The sequence below is a fragment of the Haematobia irritans genome, chromosome 3, assembly GCF_050003625.1.
Source record: "Haematobia irritans isolate KBUSLIRL chromosome 3, ASM5000362v1, whole genome shotgun sequence".
Taxonomy (NCBI): Eukaryota; Metazoa; Arthropoda; class Insecta; order Diptera; family Muscidae; genus Haematobia; species Haematobia irritans.
Genome location: NC_134399.1, coordinates 192,222,185 through 192,245,954, shown reverse-complemented (window position 1 = coordinate 192,245,954; position 23,770 = coordinate 192,222,185).

Genomic DNA, 23,770 nt, shown 5'->3' with positions numbered 1-23,770 from the left:
TGACCTCCTGCACTAGCTTTAGTGATGATTCAAGCATCAAAGGTCAGCCACCCCCCTCCCATTTGTTTGAATCCATTTCAAGGCATTAATGTTGCCCTTAAAATGTATGTATGTTACCAGCCGAAAATTTCATGTTTCCATTTCAGTGTCCTTTATGCATAACGAATTGTCCTGAAAGCTGGCCATTTGGTCACATGGTCGATGGGTCATATTAAGAGGGGGCACTCTGCACTAAGCACATAGACTAACCAAGCAACCAAACAACAACTGTCAGACAGACAGACAAACGGACAAAGAGAACACAATTATGAATTATGACATGGCCTTAATGTGCCATGTGCCAAAAAGGACTACTGTTGCAAAATCTCTCTACTTATGTGGTTCACATATGAGTGTCTCTGTGTGTTTGCGCGCATATAGATATTTAAGTGTGTTTGTGTATAAATTAGTGTTTGTATGTTTTTGGACCACTTTGAAGTTATGTAGAAATTAGTGGTCAATTGGTCGATGGTTATGAATGTCCAAACGACTGTGTGTTAAGCATTTCTGCTCGTGTGGGCTTCTTTACGAGATGATTCAAGTGACTAATGGAAGTGGGGAATATCAGGAGCCGCTTTTAGATATACAAACAAACACTTGCTACATTTTTGATTACACTAGATTACAAGCAATTTGCGGAATTGTCTTTGACATCAAATTGTTTTTCGTTTGGTTTGTTTGAATTCAAAACAATTCTTCAAAAAACTATACCAATTAAAAAATTATTAATAAATATTAACTATCCAGGGGTTATTTTGATTCAATTTTGTATAACTCGTTTTTTATACCCACCACAAAGGAATGGTGATGGGGGTATAATAAGTTTGTCACTCCGTATGTAACACATCGAAATATCGATTTCCGACTATATAAAGTATATATATTCTCGATCAGGAGAAGTTCTAAGACGATATAACCATGTCCGTCTGTCTGTCTGTTGTAATCACGCTACAATCTTCAATAATGAAGCTATCGTGACGAAATTTTGTACAAACTCGTCGTTTGTCTGCAGGCAGGTCTAGTTCGAAGATGGGCTATATCGGTCCAGGTTTTCATATAGTCCCCATATAAACCGACCTCCCGATTTGGGGTCTTGGGGTTATAGAAATCTAGAAGTGTTTTAGGATCATAAAGATGTGTGCTGAAAATGATGAGTATCGGTCCTTGTTTTGATATAGCTTCCATATAGACCGATCTCCCGAGTTTACTTTTTGGGTTTCTAAAATTCGTAGTTTTTATCAAATTTGCCTGAAATTAGAAATCTAGAAATATTTTAGGACCAAAACGATGTGTGCCGAAAATGGTTATTATCGGTCCATGTTTTGGTATAGCTCCCATATAGATCGATCTCCCGATTTTACTTCTTAAGCTTCTAGAATCCGTAGTTTCTATCCATTTTGCATGAATTTTTAAATCTAGATGTATTTTAGGACCAAAAATGGTGAGTATCGGTACATGTTTTCATATAGCTCCCATATAGACCGATCTCTTGATTTTACTTCTTGGGCTTCTAAAATTCGTAGTTTCAATCCGATTTGCCTGCGATTGGAATTCTAGAGGTATTTTAGGACCACAAATAGGTGTGCCGAAATATATGTCTATCGGTTCATGTTTTGGTACAGCTCCCATATAGACCGATCTCCCGATTTTACTTCTTGGGCTTCTAGAAACCGTATTTTAAATCCTATTTGCCTGAAATTTGAATTCTAGAGGTATTTTAGCACCATAAAGAGGTGTGCCAAAAATGGTGCTTATCGGTCCATGTGTTGGTATAGCCCCCATATAGACCGATCTCCCGATTTTATTTCTTGAGCTTCTACTCGTACATATTATCGACCGATAAAACCTAAATGTAATGTTGCGAAATTGCCAAAAAAAATTGGTTTAGGTTTAAATATGTCTCATATTTTATACCCTCCAGCATAGGATGGGGGTATATTAACTTTGTCATTCCGTTTGTAACTCATCGAAATATTGCTCTAAGACCCCATAAAGTATATATATTCTGGGTCGTGGTGAAATTCTTAGTCGATCTGAGCATGTCCGTCCGTCCGTCGGTCTGTTGAAATCACGCTAACTTCCGAACGAAACAAGCTATCGACTTCAAACTTGGCACAAGTAGTTGTCATTGATGTAGGTCGGCTGGTATTGCAAAAGGGCCATATTGGTCCACTTTTACGTATAGCCCCCGTATAAACGGACCCCCAAATTTGGCTTGCGATTGCTTTAAGAGAAGCAAATTTCATACGATCCGGCTGAAATTTGGTACATTGTGCTAGTATATGGTCTCTAACAATCATGCAAAAATTGGTCCACATCTGTCCATAATTACATATAGCCCCCATATAAACCGATCCCCCGATTTGGCTTGCGGAGCCTCTAAGAGAAGCAAATTTCATCCGATCCGGTTGAAACTTGGTAGATGGTGTTAGTATATGGTCTTTAATAACCGTGCAAAAATTGGTTCACATCGGTCCATAATTATATATAGCCCCCATATAAACCGATCCCCCGATTTGGTTTTCGGAGTCTCTAAGAGAAGCAAATTTCATCCGATCCGGCTGAAATTTGGTACATGGTGTTAGTATATGGTCTCTAACGACCATGCAAAAGTTGGTCCATATCGGTCCATAATTACATAAAGCCCCCATATAAACCGATCACCAGATTTGACCTCCGGAGCCTCTTGGAAGACCAAAATTCATCAGATTCATTTGAAATTTGGTACGTGGTGTTAATATATGACCTCAAACACCCATGCAAAAATTGGTCGAAATCGGTCTATAACACTAGGTCACAAATAACAAAATTTTCTCTGTGAATTGGTTCTACCATAATTTTTCTCATTGATTTTGACCTACTAAACACGAAAATGAGTTTTAAAAAATTTTCTATCGATTGGTTTTCGAGACACAAATTTTTGAACTTTTTTTTTAATTTTTGGAGATACACTTACAATTTAGAGCATATCTTTCGTCTTCTTTGACCTATTTGATCCTGGCGGCTTAAAAAGGTTAAAAAAACGGCGTTTTTTTAGTAAAAATGTGGCAGAAAAAACATATAAAAATTCATATAAAATAAAAAACACGATGTTAACAGCAATTTTTACAAAGAAAATAAACCCTTACTTAATAAAATCTTACAACAAATAGCGGACTTATATTTTTTTTTTTGGTAAAAGACCGAAAAGACTAAATCAACGCATCAACGCTGTTTTCCACATGGCATAAAGTAATGGCTTATTTTCTTTGTAAAAATTTCAGCTATACGCAAAAAACCAAAATTAGCATCGTGTTTTATATTTTATATGAATTTTTATATGTTTTTTTTTCTGCCACATTTTTACTAAAAAAACGCCGTTTTTTTATTTTTACGCCGCCAACATCCAAACTACTTACCCGATTTGAAAATTTTCTGAGAATAAACTGTAGACGGCTCAATTTTCTTTAATTTGAGTAGCACTAGGATCAAATAGGTCAAAGAAGACGAAAGATATGCTCAAAATTGTAAGTGTACCTCCAAAAATTAAAAAAAAAAAATTAAAAATTTTTATCTCGAAAACCAATCGACAGAAAATTTTTTAAAACTCATTTTCGTGTTTAGTAGGTCAAAATCAATGAGAAAAGTTATGCTAGAACCAATTCACGAAACGACTGTTGGCTAGTGTAATTATATATAGGCCCCATATAAACCGATCCCCTGATTTGACCTCCGGAGCCCCTTGGAAGAGCAAAATTCATCTGATTCGGTTGAAATTTGGTACGTGATGTTAGTATATGGTATCCAACAAACATGCAGGAATTGGTTCATATCAATCCATAATTATATATAGCCCCCATATAAACCGATCCCCATATTTGACCTCTGGTGCCTTTTGGAGAAGCAAAATTCATCCGATCTGGTTGAAATTTGGTACGTGGTGTTAGTATATGATATTTAACAACCATGCCAAAAGTGGTCCATATCAGTCCATAATCATATATAGCTCCCATATAAACCGATCCCGAGATTTGGTTTTGGAGCCTCTTGGAGGAGCAAATTTCATCCGAGTCAGTTTAAATTTGGTACATTTTGCTAGTATATGGCCGTTAACAACCATGCCTAACTAGGTCCATATATAGCCCTCAGATAAATCGATCCCCAATCACAAAAAAATTGGTCCATTTCAAGTTCATAATTCTATATAGCCCCGATATAAGCGACCCCCATATTTCAATTCTGGCTCTCTACGTACCGTGCAAAAGTCCATGTCGATTCGTAATTATTTGTAGACATACCTATACATATCTTTTTTGTCTAATATATACCACGTATGGACTATCTCACAATTTAGAAAACGGTGTTAAGAAGTTTTAAGATACCTTGCCATCGGTAAGTATTACCACAACCCAAGTAATTCGATTGTGGATGACAGTCTTTCGTAGAAGTTTCTACGCAATCCATGGTGGAGGGTACATAAGATTCGGCCTGGCCGAACTTACGGCCGTATATACTTGTTTTATGTTGAAATTTCATTGAGGTTTCGTAAAAAAATCTATGTTTTTGTTAAATTTTTTGAATTTAAATTCTACAATTTAATTTTAATAAATAAAATATTTCTATGAGAATTTGACTTTAAATGAATTTTTAGAAAATTTTTGCTTTGTCTAATGTTATGGAAAATTTGTGTTTTTTAAAAACAATTATTTGAAAGTTAGAAAAAAATCCATTTTGCCAAATTCTATTTTCTTTCGAAATTTTAAATATCTGAAAATCAGTGCAACTTCATACCATGTTCAGTTTAACCTGGCCCCTCGTAATACAATCTCATATACTATACACCTCAAAAACGTATGACATGCATACGAAAGCATGCCATCGAAGTGGATAACAAGGACTGCTGCTACAAACACTACTACATTGTGGATCACCATCATACATACGAGATCTTCCGTATACGTTGACAAATTTATATGGTCCATTAAATTGGATTTCATGTTTTGTTGCTAACCTTAATTTTCAGGGCATTTGAAATTCTGTAAGCCAAATACTTTATGACGTTGTTAATATGTTAATTTTCTCCGATGTGTGGCAGAGAGAGAGAGAGAAAAGAGGATTTGTGTGAGAGAGAGCGATGATATGTCAGCATATATGTGAATATGTGTGACACATACACTTTGAATGTCCAAATGTGTGAATATATTTTCTTATGATTCTGTTTGTAAATATGTCCTTACAATCCTTGTATCTGTTGGGCATTTTACGAATGAGAATCCTTGTTAATGGGCTCCAAATATTTAATATTACCATAATCGAAGAAATTAACATGCATGAAATTATCTTAAAAGTCCACATGAATATTTAACAATTGTCAATAAAATGTGGCAAAAATTCCATCTTCGAAATGGATTTAATTGATTGCTACACAAATGCTATTCTCTTAAAAGGTCATGACTGAATAAATATTTAGGAAATTTAAATGAATTCAAATGTTGGTCCATTATTAATGTTTCCAATACGTTTTGTGGTTAATGTTACAAAATTAATTACATAAATTTTTGAAATCGATTATTTAAGGTTATTGCAACCAAGAGAAAACAGAAATTGGTATCGTCAAGAAATGGCATCTCCTGTGGGGTTATGTTCATGGTGGAATTCCGAAATTCTCATTGCATTGAACAGACAGAAATTGAGGCCTTTAAATGACATTATAAATTGGCATAATACACTTGGGAAACATATGGTAAGAATAGGCTTCTAACGCAAATTAAAAAAAAAAAAAAAAACTTTATAAAAAAAATTGTCCTTGATATTGCATGTCATGAAATTTAGGTTGCATACTCTTTCAACCGAGGTCAAAATTTTTTTGTAGGTCCCCGTCTCTCTGTCAGCCATCTCACAAAGGAGACAAATTTTAATTTATTCGTTTTTATCTGCTTTTTGTAAAAGCTTGTCAAAACCGGACTTTTGTAAAAAAAAAAACGATCTTTTGGTTAAAAAAACAAAAATTCTAAAAATATAAACACAATTTCAGAATTATTAAAGCTCAGTTGATCTTAATCAAAAAAATTTTCTTAAATGCACCCGGTTTTAAGTCGAATCACTTAGCTATAAGGAATAATTGACTTCAGTAGAAATGTAGAGATTTTTGGACAAGCAAAACTCATCGTTTAAGCAAAATTCGTTTTCTTATTTTAAGGACAACAAATCTTTGGCCTCATGACAATACTTTCAACAGTGTAGAATTTAGCAACTTTATCCTCCATTGTTGGCATTCCAAATATTGAACAACTTTAATTTTTTACAATTCTTAGCCAATGTATGTAAATCTCAAATTATTTTGTTTTTTGGTTTTCTCCCTAACCCCTCGTTAAATGTTGAAATCAAATTACATGATGACCACAAGGAAACATGACCAAAAATTTATATGACTTCGTTTCTAAATAAATAAAATTTGATTAAGATATACAAGTATTTTGATTATCCCATGTCATAACATAATTCCACTTATCCTTTTGTCATAAATAATGGGATTTATGTGATACATCCTTTTTTTCAAGATTTATTCAAGCAACATCCCTTTCAACAACAAAAACAACAACATAAAGAAAAACACATACAAAATAAATTTACATAAAAATACCCTCACAATTTATAAGGAATAGATGGTGACCACACTGGAAAAAAAACACACACACACACAAAGATTTTGTCCTTACTGAAATGAGCCAAAACAAAAGGGGAAGAACACTAAGAATAGGGCCACGAAGCAATTTATCTTTAATGGAATTCCTTGTCTGCCGAGAAATGGATTGGTACCACGGTTGCCAATTGAGCCAACAATAATCTACCAACAGTATAATACATACTCTCCTAAAAAACTACCAAACAAAAAAATTTTATTTTGCAAAATTTTATTTCTTTAGACAATTTTGTCTAAATTTTATTTTTGTAGAAAATGTTTTCAAAATTTTATTTTTGTAGAAAATTTTGTCAAAATTTGTTTTCTATAGAAAATTTTGTCAAAATTTTATTTCTATATTATTGTTGTTTTTGATCTCAGCTTAAAACCATGCATTGACTAAATTACAAGTGTAGCTTAAACAACAGAGGAAACGTATGTTTGTCAAATTTATTTCGGCAAAGCTCTATAGACTGCAAGATGGTTGGATGGACGCACGTTTCGGAATTACCACATTCCTCATCAGCATCCTCTACTTGCAGCAAAACTATCAACCAATTATCAGATTAAATTCGGGTAATTCACTCATCCCAAAGTGAACTACACTTGAACCTTCCGAAAAAAGGTTTGATGTAGTCGGCTACTGCCTAAACAAATTTGCAAGCATATCTCTTTTCATTTTCAAAACTCAAATCATCGATTTGAATGTAGATGGCTGGGTTTGTTTTTGAGCGTGCTTCCTCTATCTTCATTCGTTTTGTTTCTTATTGTTGGATTCTCTTCAATCATTATTGTTGTTTTTGATCTCAGCTTAAAACCATGCATTGACTATTTTATTTCTATAGAAAAATTTGTTTTCTATACAAAATTTTATATCTATACATAATTTTGTCAAATATTTATTTCTATAGAAAATTTTATCAAAATTTTATTTCTATAGAAAATTTTGTCCAATTTTTATTTCTATAGAAAATTTGCCAAAATTTTATTTCTATAATAAATTTTGCTAACATTTTACTTATGTAGAAAATTTTATAAAAATTTTATTTCAATTGAAAATTTTGTCAAAATTGCATTTGCATTGAAAATTTTGTCAAAATTTTATTTCTATAGAAAATTTTTTCAAAATTTTATGTCTATAGTAAATTTTGTAAAAATTCTTTGTTTATAGAAAATTTTGTCAAAATATTATATCTATAGAAATTTTTGTAAAAATTTTATTTCTATAGAAAATTTTGTCAAAATTTTATTTCTATAGAAATTTTTGTCAAAATTTTATATCTATAGAAAGTTTTGTCTAAATTGTATATTTATAGAAAATTTTGTCAAAATTTTGATTCAATAGAAAATTTTTTCAAAATTTTGATTCTATAAAAATTTTTTTCAAAATTTTGATTCTACAAAAAATTTTGTCAAAATATTGTTTTCTACACAAAATTTTGTCAAAATTTTAATTCTACAGAAAATGTTTCGAACATTTTATTTCTATAGAAAATTTTGTCAAAATTTTATTTCTATAGAAAATTTTATCAAAATTTTATTTCTATAGAATATTTTGTCAAAATTTTATTTCTATAGAAAATGTTGTTAAAATTTTATTTCTATAGAAAATTTTGCCAAAATTTTATCTATATAGAATATTTTGTCAACATTTTATTTCTATAGAAAATTTTCTCAAAATTTTATTTCTATAGACAATTTGCCAAAATTTTATTTCTATAATAAATTTTGCCAACATTTTATTTCTATAGAAAATTTTATAAAAATGTTATTTCCATTGAAAATTTTGTAAGAATTTTATTTCTATAGAAAATTTTGTCAAAATTTTATTACTATAGTAAATTTTGTCAAAATTCTTTTTGTATAGAAAATTTTGTCAAAATATTATATCTATTGAAATTTTTGTAAAAATTTTATTTCTATAAAAAATTTTGTCGAAATGTTGTTTCTATAGAAAATGTTGTCAAAATTTTATTTCTATAGAAAATTTTGCAAAAATTTTATCTATAAATACATAATATTTTGTCAAAATTTTATTTCAATAGAAAATTTTCTCAAAATTTTATTTCTATAGACAATTTGCCAAAATTTTATTTCTATAATAAATTTTGCCAACATTTTATTTCTATAGACAATTTTATAAAAATTTTATTTCCATTGAAAATTTTGTCAAAATTGTATTTCCATTGAAAATTTTGTCAAAATTTTATTTCTATAGAAAATTTTGTCAAAATTTTATTTCTACAAAAAAATTTTGTCAAAATTTTATTTCTACAAAAAAATTTTGCCAAAATTTTATTTCTATAGAAAATTTTGTCAAAATTTTACATCTATAGAAAGTTTTGTCTAAATTTTATATTTATAGAAAATTTTGTCAAAATTTTGATTCTATAGAAAATTTTGTCAGAAAGTTGATTCTATAGAAAATTTTGTCAAAATTTTGATTCTATAGAAAATTTTGTCAAAATATTGTTTTCTATACAAAATTTTGTCAAAATTTCTGTAGAAAATTTTGTCAAAATTTTATTTCTATAGAAAATTTTGTCAAAATTTTATTTCTATAGAAATTTTGTCACAATTTTATTTCTACAGAAAATTTTGTCAAAATTTTATTTCTACAGAAATTTTTGCCAAAATTTTATATATATAGAATTTTTTGTCAAAATTTTATATCTATAGAAAATTTTCTCAAAATTTTATTTCTATGTATTTGCCAAAATGTTATTTCTATAATAAATTTTTCCAACATTTTATTTCTATAGAAAATTTTATAAAAAGTTTATTTCCATTGAAAATTTTGTCAAAATTGTATTTCCATTGCAAATTATGTCAAATTTTATTTCTATAGAAAATTTTCTCAAAGCTTTTTTTCTATAGTAAATTTTGTCAAAATTCTTTAGCTATAGAAAATTTTGTCAAAATATTATAACCATAGAATTTTTTGTAAAAATTTTATTTCTATAGAAAATTTTGTCGAATTGTTGTTTCTATAGAAAATGTTGTCAAAATTTTATTTCTATAGAAAATTTTGCCAAAATTTTATCTATAAATACAGAATATTTTGTCAAAATTTTATTTCAATAGAAAATTTTCTCAAAATTTTATTTCTATAGACAATTTGCCAAAATTTTATTTCTATAATAAATTTTGCCAACATTTTATTTCTATAGAAAATTTTATAAAAATTTTATTTCCATTGAAAATTTTATCAAAATTTTATTTCTATAGCAAATTTTGTCAAAATTTTATTTCTATAGAAACTTTTTTCAAAATTTTATTTCTATAGTAAATTTTGTCACAATTATTTATCTATAGAAAATTTTGTCAAAATATTAATAGAAATATCTATAGAAATTTTTGTAAAAATTTTATCTCTATAGAAAATTTTGTCAAAATTTTATTTCTATAGAAAATTTTGTCAAAATTGTATATCTATAGAAAATTTTGTGTAAATTTTATATTTATAGAAAATTTTGTCAAAATTTTGATTCTATAGAAAATTTTGTCAAAATATTGTTTTCAATACAAATTTTTGTCAAAATTTTATTTCTATAGAAAATTTTGTCAAAATTTTATTTCTACAGAAAATTTTGCCAACATTTTATTTTTACAGAAAATTTTGTCACAATTTTATTTCTATATAAAATTTTGTCAAAATTTTATTTCTGTAGAAAATGTTGTCAATATATTATTTCTATAGAAAATTTTACCAAAATTTCATTTCTTTAGAAAATTTTCCAAAATTTTATTTTTATATAAATATTTTTCAAAGTGTTATTGGAATAGAAAATTTTGTCAAAATTTTATTGCAATAGAAAATTTTGTCAAAATTTTATTTCCATAGAAAATATTGCCAAAATTTTATTTCTATAAAAAATTTTGTCAAAGTTTTATTTCTATAGATAATTTTACCAAAATTTCATTTCTATAGAATATTTTCCAAAATTTTATTTCTATAGAAAATGTTGTCAAAATTTTATTTCTATAGAAAATTTAGTCAAAATATTGTTTTCAATACAAAATTTTGTCAAAATTTCATTTCTATAGAAAATTGTGCCAACATTTTATTTCTATAGAAGATTTTATCAAAATTTTATTTCCATTGAAAATTTTGTCAAAATTTTATTTCTATAGAAAATTTTGTAAAAATGTTATATCTATAAGAAATTTTGTCCAAAGTTTGTTTCTATAGAACATTTTTTTAAAATTCTTTTATTAATGAAGTACCTCTTAATTGGAGAGGAATATTTTGCAAAATCTACCAAAACATCAAGAATTCTACCAATCTACCAAACAGTAAAAAATGTACTATTTTTGGTAGAATTCTATCAATTGTGACAATCTTGATTGGTACAATTTTCATATAATTCTTTGTTTTACCTTATTTGTCTTTTATGTATTTTATACAGAGTAAAATTCACATATCTTCTCCCGAAGTGAAAATGAAGTCCATTTCTCGAAAAGCATTTTTGATTGTTCATTAATAGTGATGAAGAACTTCCAAAATTTTCTGCTGAGGACAATAAATCTTTGTGCTTACGAGAATATTTTTTTTGTTCAGTGCACAAGAAGGACAAATATAAATGGTCATTGCCATATGAAAATTGTTATTTGGTAAAATGACAAGAAAATGTTATCCATGTTCAATCATTGAAATGGTATTGGTGAGAAGGGTTGTTAGATGTATGTTATGCTTATTAGGGCAGATTTGTTTCTGTGCTATTCTAAAATTGAAAGAATCAAAAGAATAAAGGGCAACAACAGAATATTACAATTACCATTTTGAGTGAACAACGATCTGAAATGGGAAAACTTGGTTGGTGGTTTATGTTGCCTTTTAATTTTGACATCCTTTTAAGGTTAAACATGTTCGAATTGGGATCAAATAGAGAAGTGAACATAAATAAGTAGAAAGAGAAGTGAACATAAATAAGTAGAAAGTTAGATTCACTAATGAATGGAACTTTTGGTGAATTGGATTCACTAAAGCCGAGATGGAATTTCAAATAAATTTCATTAAACAACATTTTTCAACTTAAAATTAATGTTCCCAAATATTTTTCTTTTTGGCATTTTAATATATTTTTGCATTAATAGGTGCAGTATTTTTTTACACCGAAAAGGAAACAAAAAAATTTCCAAAAATTCCAACAAGGTAATCCCCACTTGAGGTTTATCCCAAAATATTTAAAAGAACGCAGATTAGTGCTGGTTACAACAACGTGGTGTTGTATTGCAATCGAACTTCAGGTTGCTATCATTTCTAAACCGTTCGTCTGACAGCTGAGAGCTTTAACAGTTTACTTTATTGTTTAGAATCTTACAAAAGCATTTTGATCTATGGCATTCATAAATAAACTCATTGGCAAGGTAATTCGAGCTTGAAAGTGTGATTGATGTAAATTTGGCTGGAAACCCAAAGTGTTTATCGTTAAAACCCTTTAATTTTACTAAATCTCTTGTTTCTCGTACCATTGCTCGTTACCGTGATACTGGCAGAGTTGCATCACGTTCCAAAAAGGTAACAAGACCTACAATCATCTGAAAATTGAAATCCAGATATGATAGAAACATGCTCGTGAGCTGAACATATTGCAAAAGTCGATAAACTTTTCAATGAAGTCGTATTGTCCTTATAATTAAGTGATTTGACTTAAAAATGGGTGTCATAACATGAAAGAAAAATTTTTTGGGGTAAGGTCAACTTGACTTTAATAATTCAGAAAATTTCTTTAAAATTAATGAAATTGTCTTTATATTTGTTGTCTTTTTGCATCTTGACTACAAAGAAAAAAATCGTTCAAAAATAGGACACGTTTTTCAACACTTTAATATAAAGACGTTTTTTACTTGAAACATAGTATAATTTCCACTGGAAGTCGAGTCTGAGTTTGAAAAACAAAGTTGTCGTTAACTCGTTTTAAAAGGACTTTGATAGCTTATGAAAAAAAAGCTGAAAAAGCAAAAAAATACAATTTACTTCCTAGAAGCTAGTAAACTAAACCCAAATTTAAAGAGAATTGTGTCTTAAAAATATCCTTACTTGTATTCTCCGCTTCTTTGGGTCGGAATCAATACCAAAATTGTTAAAGTAAAGACAAAATCTTTGTAACCGGGCATGCTTTTTTTTTCAGTGTGGAAAGAGCCAAGAAATTGCTTCGTTTACCGAAAGTGGCCAGTTACCGCATTTGGGTTTCTCCGATTGGAATAAATTGCAAACTGAGTTTGAGTTTGTGAGCACACAAAATGATCCTTTATTTGTCAAAGAGGTCAGCTGGAAATATACACTTTCAATTGTCCACCCAAAATCAAGCGCTGCTCCTTATAATAGTGTGGGCCGCTGTAACGTCCGTTATATTACGCTAGGTATAAATTTCAGATTCACTATTCTGTCCACTGTGATATCTTCCGATCCCATGTTTAGCTCAATAACAAGGGACCTCCTCTTTACAGCTGAGTGAAAAAGGCGTTTCATATACTGAAAAAAGTTTGCCCGGTTCCAATGATATTATATTTAGACTAATGATTTTGGTATTGAGCCACAGAAGCGGAGAGTTGAAGTAAGGATACCTTCTCAAAATTATCTTTTAAATTCGAATTTTGCTTACATCAAATGATCCATATGATCGTTGATTGTGGACAACTGTCCTTAGTAGAATAATGTACGCTTGCTATGGTTGAGGGTACACAGTATTCGGCCTAGTAGAACGTTCGGCCGTATGCACGTTTTCTTTTTAGGTCTTCCATTCCGAGGCCTTGCTGAAGGCAAGTATATCTGTTCGATTGCAGTTCCGTACATCCGTTATATTGTGAAAGAAAAGGAGCCCAGTATCTTGTTTCTTCTAAAGGATAATGCTGAACACTGGCACAGAAAATGGTAGGAGTCTTCTGGTGTCTCTGGGTCTAGACGCCATCTACAAATAACGTCAGTCATTAAGTCAATCCTTACCATTGGTTTCAAATCAGCCCTATGTGTCGCCATCAGAAAATCAGAGTTCTTAGGAAAAATCAGAGTTCTTCTTGGTTTGCCAGCAGTTCGCAGAGGAAGCCCAACGTCCTTTCCATAAATCATTATATTTGACATTGATCCTGTAACAGATTGGCTGACAAGTCCCCGGTCTAACAAAGAAAAACACATTTTTTTTTGTCAAAATTCGTTTTTATTATTCAACATACTCGTAGTTCCCTTCAAGAGCGATACAACGATCATAACGACCTTCAAATTTTTTGATACCATTTTGATAGTACTCCTTCGGTTTTGCCTCAAAATAGGCCTCAGTTTCGGCCATCACCTCTTCATTGCAGCCAAATTTTTTCCCTGCGAGCATCCTTTTGAGGTCTGAGAACGAGAAAAAGTCGCTGGGGGCCAGATCTGGAGAATACGGTGGGTGGGGCAGCAATTCGAAGCCCAATTCATGAATTTTTGCCATCGTTCTCAATGAGTTGTGGCACGGTGCGTTGTCTTGGTGGAAAAACACTTTTTTCTGCTTCATATGGGGCCGTTTTGCCGCGATTTCAACCTTCAAACGCTCCAATAACGACATATAATAGTCACTGTAGATGATTTTTCCCTTCTCAAGATAATCGATAAAAACTATTCCATGCGCATCCCAAAAAACAGAGGCCATTACTTTGCCAGCGGACTTTTGAGTCTTTCCACGCTTCGGAGATGGTTCACCGGTCGCTGTCCACTCAGCCGACTGTCGATTGGACTCAGAAGTGTAGTGCTGGAGCCATGTTTCATCCATTGTCACATATCGACGGAAAAATTCGGGTGTATTACGAGTTAACAGCTGCAAACACCGCTCAGAATCATCAACACGTTGTTGTTTTTGGTCAAATGTGAGCTCGCGCGGCACCCATTTTGCACAGAGCTTCCGCATATCCAAATATTGATGAATGATATGACCAACACGTTCCTCTGATATCTTTAAGGCCTCTGCTATCTCTATCAACTTCATTTTACGGTCATTCAAAACCATTTTGTGGATTTTTTAATGTTTTCGTCGGTAACCACCTCTTTCGGGCGTCCACTGCGTTCACCGTCCTCCGTGCTCATTTCACCACGATTGACTTTTGCATACCAATCAATTATTGTTGATTTCCCTGGGGCAGAGTCCGGAAACTCATTGTCAAGCCAAGTTTTTGCTTCCACCGTATTTTTTCCCTTCAGAAAACAGTATTTTATCAAGACACGAAATTCCTTTTTTCCATTTTTTTTCTCACAATAACAAAAGTTACTTCACAAAAGACGTCAAATTTTGACACGAATCATTTGAAGGTTGGTACTATATAAAAATAATATGCATTTAATACTAGCGACGCCATCTATGTGTCAGACCGGGGAGTTATCAGCCAACCTGTTATGTATGTAAAAATAGAGGGGGGAATATCTATAACGATGTTATTCGTCTCGCGTGCACCATCTTTAGCCAGCACATCAATGTACCCACCACAGGGTAATATTATTATGCTGTTCAGTGAGAGCTCTGAGCTCTCGACGACAGCCGATGACTACCTTTGACGCTACGTTCGGATTTCCTAAAGCATTGATTGCTGTCTGACTGTCGATGAAGAAGCTGATTTCGCTCCTGGATATCGGCCTCATCAATGGTAGTTCCACGGCTTTCGCAATGGCAAATACCTCCGCCTGAAAGATTATGCATCAACCATCCCTTTTGTATGAATCCTTAATCCGTAACTCTTCGCAGTAAATAGCACTGCCAGTGCTTCCCCCATTTGGCATTTATCCTGTAAGTATATAAAGATAGCGGGGGGAGGACATCTGTAACGATGTTATTCGTCTCGCGTGCGCCTTATTTAGTCAGCACATCCAGGTACCCACCGCAGGGTGATATTATGCTATTCAGTGATAGCTCTGAGCTCTCGACGACAGCCGATGACTACCTCTGACGCTACATTCGAATTTCCTAAGGCATTTATTGCTGCCTGACTGTCGATGAAGAAAATGATATCGCTCCTGAATATCGGCCTCATCAATGGTAGTTCCGCGGCTTTCGCAATGGCAAATACCTTCGCCTGAAAGTACTGCATCAACAATCCCTTTTGTATGAATCCCTAACTTTTCGCAGTAAATACCACTGCCTCCCTTCATCTTCGAACCATCCGTATAAATATTCAGGTCGCCTCAATACTCGGTATAATCGATTTCAACTGGCCCTCATATACATGCTGAGTCGCCACGATGTCTGTCCAATAGCTAGCCCAACTGAAGCAACGAATTCCGTGTGTCTGCATTCCGCGTTTTCGAACGAGTCCAGGCTCTTCAGCCTCATGAGTATCACCTCCGCCTGATATCCACATCAAGTGGGCAGACATTCCATCACATCATTGCACCTGTCATAAAAATAAGGGGCGTCCTGTTTATTCTGTTGAACTTCTGTATATGATTCTGATGGTTGGTAATCGTCCACCAGACGTGACATTCATAGGTAGCCACAGTTCTTATAACTGCTGTAAACAGCCAGTGGAAGAGGAAAGGCTTCATTCCCCAAAGCCTCCCAACCAACTTGTGGAACGCATAGTGCCGCGTGGGTCTTTTTTAGTCTAACAGCCGTATTCTCTAGTCAGTTTAGGATTTAGGAGTCTATTCAACTCCTAAATCCTAATGGCCGATTTTGATTTCTCACGTACCATGGAACATTAACTTTGAATCTTTTGAATTTCTGACTTTGCTAAACAGGTCCAAAGCTGTATACAATACATCCATATTGGTTTTATCAGTTGATTATAAATCAATATATTAGTTTCTATTTATACTCTATTATCAGTTAGAATTCAGTAGCCTTGCTTGTACTTTATACACTTTTATATTTTGAAAATATTTCAAATTTTTAGTAGAGCATATTATATGGAAAAAAAAAATTATTCCAAGGTTAATACAAGGGCTTTTGACCTAATTGCTACAGTTATTTTAGTTGGATCCTTGTAAAATAATTTCTCAGTATTTATTACTGCAGTTAGCTTAGCAAAGACCTTCGAAAGTAACGATGACGGGGCGTAGCATCAACGTTTGCAACATACAAACTGATGAAGTACTTTCAAGGGTCTACCCTAAACTTTACCTTCATGCATCGCAGGATTCTTGGTACACCCACAAATTGAAAACACTTAGCCTCAATTTGCATTTCGTTTTCTTGGTTTTTTTAATTTGCTCTTTGGCGCTGCATTTGCCTAGTTATATGAGACAATTTGATTTATTCTCTTTTTTGTGGTGCAAGTGTAGCAAATTTGTGGTGGTAAGAAGAGTACAAGAAAATCTTCACAAACTGGCGTTCCCACCGAGAATTTTTTTTTTGTTTTTTTGAAAACAAGTGGGTGGAGTAAGCATCCTTTTGCGCTAATTGCTTATGTTTCAATTTGTCGTCATGCATCGTGATTGAAGTATGACTGTAGCTTTTCCTTTTCCCCATATTTAATGGATACAAGGGAATGTAAAATAAACATTGAAATTTCAAGTGAATAACCTTCAAAATTGAAGTGCAGCAATTCTGTAAGGGTCTACCTTGAAAACTACTACACGAATTTGTTAATTGGAAATTCTGTAAGGAGAAAAGCGTAGATTTGATTAAACATTAAATAAAATTATTCAATCAAATATAATTCGATTGTGGATTTCAACTTTACTAGAAGTTTCTAGGCAATCCATCGTGGAGGGTACATAAGATTCGGTTCGGGCGAATTTACGTTCCTATATACTTGTTGTTATTTTCTTGTTGTGGAACATACTAGGGTTTCCTTTTATATTTTGGGATTGCAATCTACTAACTGACAGCTCTATCGCAATGCTTCAAATTTTTGAGGTTATATATATTCAGAAGACAAGTTGTGTGTTCTCCGGATACTCTGTAAATGTTGAAAGATTTCGTGAGTACGCCTTACAAACCGCAAAGATATTTGTAAATTAATATCCATGGTTCTATATGCCTAGCTCGGTTCATAAGATATTTCTTCACGCAGCTGATATAATTGAATGTGTCCCACTTCCAATTGGTATGATGTCAGTAGAGGCCATCGAAGCTAGGAACAAAGATTTGAGAAATTTTCGGCCGAAGCATACACGTAAAACTCCTCGCATAAATACAATAAAGGATCTTATGAACTCATTATTTATTTTTTCCGATCCTCTAATAACGAGTTTTTCCCGTCTCGTATTTCAAATAAGGATTTTTTTTTTTGGATAGGCATATGATATATTTGCTTTTAGATGCTTCTAAAGTATCAGAAAACCCCGATACAGACTGGAGCATTGACGCTGAATAATTTAAAAATTTAGAAAAAAAAATAAAAATTGAAAAATATTAAAAATAATTAAAAAATTTTAATAAAAAAATTTTAAAAAAGATTGAAGAATATTGTTCACTATGTGGTTACGAATCCAGGAAAATTGTAACTTAGAACAAGTATATACGGCAGTAAATTCGGCCTGGCCGAATCTTATGTACCCTCCACCATGGATTGCGTAGAAACTTCTACTAAAGACTGCCATTCACAATCGAATCACTTGGGATGCGGTAACACTTGCCAATGACAAGTTATCTAAAAACTTCTTAACGCCGTCTTCTAAATTGTAACTTAGTCCATACAAGTTCACCACTGTGGTATCACAATGGACTGAATAGTCTAAGTGAGCCTGATACATCAGGCTGCCACCTAACCTAACCTAACCTAACCTAACCTAACCTAGTCCATACAATGTATATATTAAACAAAACAAGTATATACAGCACTAAGTTCGGCCGGGCCGAATCTTAAATACCCACCACCATGAACCAAATATTAGGGTTTCCTTTGAAATTTCAGTAGGGCTTAAGGACTTGAGGACACTTCCCGAAGATAAATTTAAAGATTTCACCTATGAGGACTATATCAGATTCTGGATTTATAAGAACCATTTTTGTTTGAGTTTTAGAGGAATCATTAACATCTCTTGTAAGTGTGCAAGAAAATTATAAAATAACGTTTTGATTTGAAATCTTAAATCTGTAGAAGTAAAATCTGGAAATTTTACATTGAGTTTCAAGCAATTTTCATGATAAGTGCGCTTTCTACACCCACAAGAAGTGAAGTCGGTCTATATGGAGGCACTACCAAATGGACCGATAGAAACTTAATCCGATACACGTTTTTGTGAGCCTAAAATACCAGAATATTTACAATTTCAGGCAAATCAGATAAAAACTACGGTTTCTAGAAAACCAAGGAGTTAAATCGGGAGATCGTTCTTATGGGGGCTATACTAAAATATGGACCGATACTCACCGTTTTCGGCACACCTCTTTACGACCCGAAAATACCTCTAGATTTCCAATTTCAGGCAAATAGGATAAAAACTTCGGGTTCTAGAAGCCCAAGAAGTAAAATCGGGAAATCGGTCTATATGGGGGCTATATCAAAATATGGACCGATACTCACCATTTGCGGCACACCTCTTTATGGTCCTAAAATACCTCTAGATTTCCCATTTCAGACAAATTGGTTAAAAACTACGGTTTCTATAAGCCCAAGACCTCAAATCGGGAGGTCGTTTTATATGGGGACCATACCAAAACATGGACCGATACTCACAATTTTTGGCACACGTATTTTTGGTTCTACAATACCCCTAGATTTCCAATTTCAGGTAAATTGAATAAAAACTGCGGTTTCTATAAGCCCAAGAGGGAAAATCGGGAGATCGGTCTATATGGGGGCTATAACAAAATATGGACCGATACTCATAATTTTTGGCACACGTATTTTTGGTTCTACAATACCCCTAGATTTCCAATTTCAGGTAAATTGAATAAAAACTGCAGTTTCTATAAGCCCAAGAAGTAAAATCGGGAGATCGGTCTATATGGGGGCTATACCAAAACATGGACCGATACTCACCATTTTTGGCACATCTCTTTATGGTCATAAAATACCTCTAGATTTTAAATTCCAGGCAAATTGGATAAAAACTACGATTTCTATAAGCCCAAGACCCAAAGTCGGGAGGTCGGTTTATATGGGTACTATATCAAAACCTGGACCTATATAGCCCATCTTCGAACTTGACCTGCCTGCAGACAAAAGACGAGTTTGTGCAAAATTTCAGCACGATTTCTTCATTATTGAAGACTGTAGCGTGATTACAACAGACAGACGGACATCGTTATATCGTCTTAGAATTTCTCCCTGGTGAAGAATATATATATATATATATATATATATATATATATATATATATATATATATATATATATATATATATATATATATATATATATATATATATATATATATATATATATATATATATATATATATATATATATATATACACAGTCTTACACAAGTTTACATACGGTTTAAGAAATTGTATTTTCTTTAATTATTAAAATATAATAAAATATGCATATATATGCTTTAGATTTTGTAAATTAATTTGAAAAACAAAGTATTTGTCCATTTCCAAGAAGATGTTTTTAGTCTGGATTATAAACAACAACAAGAAACATGTGTAGTTATAAGGTAAAAACCTCAAGGGTATGTAAACTTATGTGAGACTGTGTATATATATATATATATATATATATATATATATACTTTATATAGTCGGAAATCGATATTTCGATGTGTTACAAACGGAATGACAAACTTATTATACCCCTGTCATCATTCTATGGTGGTGGGTATAAAAAGGCCGATTAAATACGTATATAATAGAAATATATAGAAATCAAATATTGACAAAATTGTCTATAGAAATAAAAATTTGACAAAAGTTTCTATAGCAATAAAATTTTTAAAATTTTGCGGTCATGTACTAGCGCAATGTACCAAATTTCAACAGAATCGAATGAGTTTTGTTACTCCCAGAGGATCCGCAAGCAAAATCGGGGGATCGGTTTATATGGGGGCTATATATAATTATGGACCCATGTGGACCAATTTTTGTATGATTGTTAGAGACCATATACCAAAGCCATGTACCAAATTTCAGCCGGAGCGGATGAAATTTGCTTCTCTTTGAGGCTCCGCAAGCCAAATCTGGGGATCGGTTTATTTGGGGGCTATATATAATTATGGACCCATGTGGACCAATTTTTGCACGGTTGTTAGAGACCATATACCAAAACTATGTACCAAATTTCAACCGAATCGGATGAAATTTGCTTCTCTTAGAGCAATCGCAAGCCAAATGTGGGAGTCCGTTTATATGGGGGCTATACGTAAAAGTGGACCGATATGGCCCATTTGCAATACCGTCCGACTTACATCAATAACAACTACTTGTGCCAAGTTTCAAGTCGATAGCTTATTTCGTTCGGAAGTTAGCGTGACTTCAACAGACGGACGGGCGGACATGCTCAGATGGACTCAGAATTTCCCCACGACCCAGAATATATATACTTTATGGGGTCTTAGAGCAATATTTCGATGTGTTACAAAGAGAATGACAATGTTTATATACCCCCCATCCTATGGTGGAGGGTATAAAAAGGCCGATTAAATACGTATGTATATAATTCAGTTTGACAAACTTTTCTATAGAAATATAATTTTGATAATAAAGAAATAAAGTTTTGAAAAAATTGGCTATAACATAGAAATAAAATTTTAACAAAATTTTCTATAGAAATAAAATTTTGACAAAATTGTCTATAGTGATAAAATTTGGACAAAATTTTCTATAGAAATAAAATTTTGGTAGATTATTTTTGACGATATGGACCCATTTTTGTGTGATTGGCGATCGGCTGTATATAAGAATAGACCGATATGGACCAATTTTTGCATGACAGTTAGCGGCCATATACTAGCGCAATGTACCAAATTTCAACCGGATCGAATGAATTTTGTTCCTCCCACAGGATCCGCAAGCAAAATCTGGGGATCGGTTTATATGGGGGCTATATATAAATATGGACCGATATGAACCAATTTTTGCATGGGTATTAAAGACCCTATACCAATACCATGTATCAAATTTCAGCCGGATCGGATGAAATTTGCTTCTCGTTTAGGCTCCGTAAGCCAAATCTGGGGATCGGTTTATATGGGGGCTATACGATATGACCCATTTGCAATGTTATCCGACCTATATCAATAACAACTACTTGTGCCAAGTTTCAAGTCGAAATCTTGTTTCGTTTGGAAGTTAGCGTGATTTTAACAGACGGACATGCTTAGATCGACTCAGAATTTCAACACGACCCAGAATATATATACTTTATGGGGTCTTAGAGCAATATTTCGATATGTTACAAATGGAATGACAAAGTTAATATACCCCCCCCCCAATCCTATGGTGGACGATATAAAAAAACTTTATTAGTTTTTATACCCTCCACCATAGGATGGGGGTATATTAACTTTGTCATTCCGTTTGTAACACATCGAAATATTGCTCTAAGACCCCATAAAGTATATATATTCTGGGTCGTGGTGAAATTCTGAGTCGATCTGAGCATGTCCGTCCGTCCGTCCGTCTGTCCGTCTGTCCGGCTGTCCGTCCGTCTGTGGAAATCACGCTAACTTCCGAACGAAACTAGCTATCGACTTGAAACTTGGCACAAGTAGTTGTTATTGATGTAGGTCGGATGGTATTGAAAATGGGCCATAACGGCCCACGTGTACGTATAGCCCCCATATAAACCGATCCCCAAATTTGGCTTGCGAAGCCTTCCGGAGCAGCAAAATTCATCCGATCCGGTTGAAATTTGGTACGTGGTGTTAGTATATGGTCTCTAACAACCATGCAAAAACTGGTCCATATCGGTCCATAATTATATATAGCTCCCATATAAACCGATCCCCAGATTTGACCTCCGGAGCCTCTTGGAGGGGCAAAATTCATCCGATCCGGTTGAAATTTGGTACCTGATGTTAGCATACGGTCTCTAACAACCATGCAAAAATTGGTCCATATCGGTCCATAAATATATATAGCTCCCATATAAACCGATCCCCAGATTTGACCTCCGGAGCCTCTTGGAGGAGCAAAATTCATCCGATCCAATTGAAATTTAGTACGTGGTGTTAGTATATGGTCTCTAACAACCAATCAAAAATTGGTCCATATCGGTCCATAATTATATATAGCTCCCATATAAACCGATCCCCAGATTTGACCTACGGAGCCTCTTGGAGGAGCAAAAGTCATCCGATGCGGTTGAAATTTGGTACATTTCGTTAGTATATGGCCTCTAACAGCCATGTAAAAATTGTCAAATTTTATTACTATAGAAAGTTTTGTCAAAATTTCATTTCTATAGAAAGTTTTGTAAAAAGTTTATTTTTATAGCAATGTTTGTCAACATTTTATTTCCATAGAAAATTTTGTCAAAATTTTATTTCTATAGAAAATTTTGTTAAAAAAATTTTTTCTGTAGAAAATTTTGTCAACATTTTATTTCTATAGACAATTTTGTCAACATTTTATTTCTATAGAAAATTTTGTCAAAATTTTATTGCTATAGAAAATTTTGTCAACATGTTACTTCCATAGAAAATTTTGTCAACATTTTATTTCTATAGAAGATTTTGTCAAGTTTTTATTTCTATAGAAAATTTTGTCAAAATTTTATTTCTATAGAAAATTTTGTCAAACTGAATTATATACGTATTTAATCGGCCTTTTTTTTGTTTAATATATACCCCTTATGGACTAACTTACAATTTAGAAGACAGTGTTAAAAAGTTTTACGATACCTTGCCATCGGCAAGTGTTATCGCAACCCAAGTAATTCGATTGTGGATGACAGCCTTTAGTAGAAGTTCCTACGCAATCCATGGTGGAGGGTACATAAGATTCGGCCTGGCCGAACTTACGGCCGTATATACTTGTTAAGTAGTAAATTTTCTTACGCTAGTTCAGGCAAATCGACCACTGTGCGAGGGTGACAATTTTAACTTTATTTTCATTATTTTTTTTACTTGTTTGTTAATTTTTAATTCACTTATGGTTCATTTAGTTATCCAATTTTTCAATTTTGACTTAAAACAGTTATTTTTCTAGCACTGATTCAAAAGAACTTAATCGGGAGTTGAATAAAAATTTATGGTGGATCCTGGGAGAAA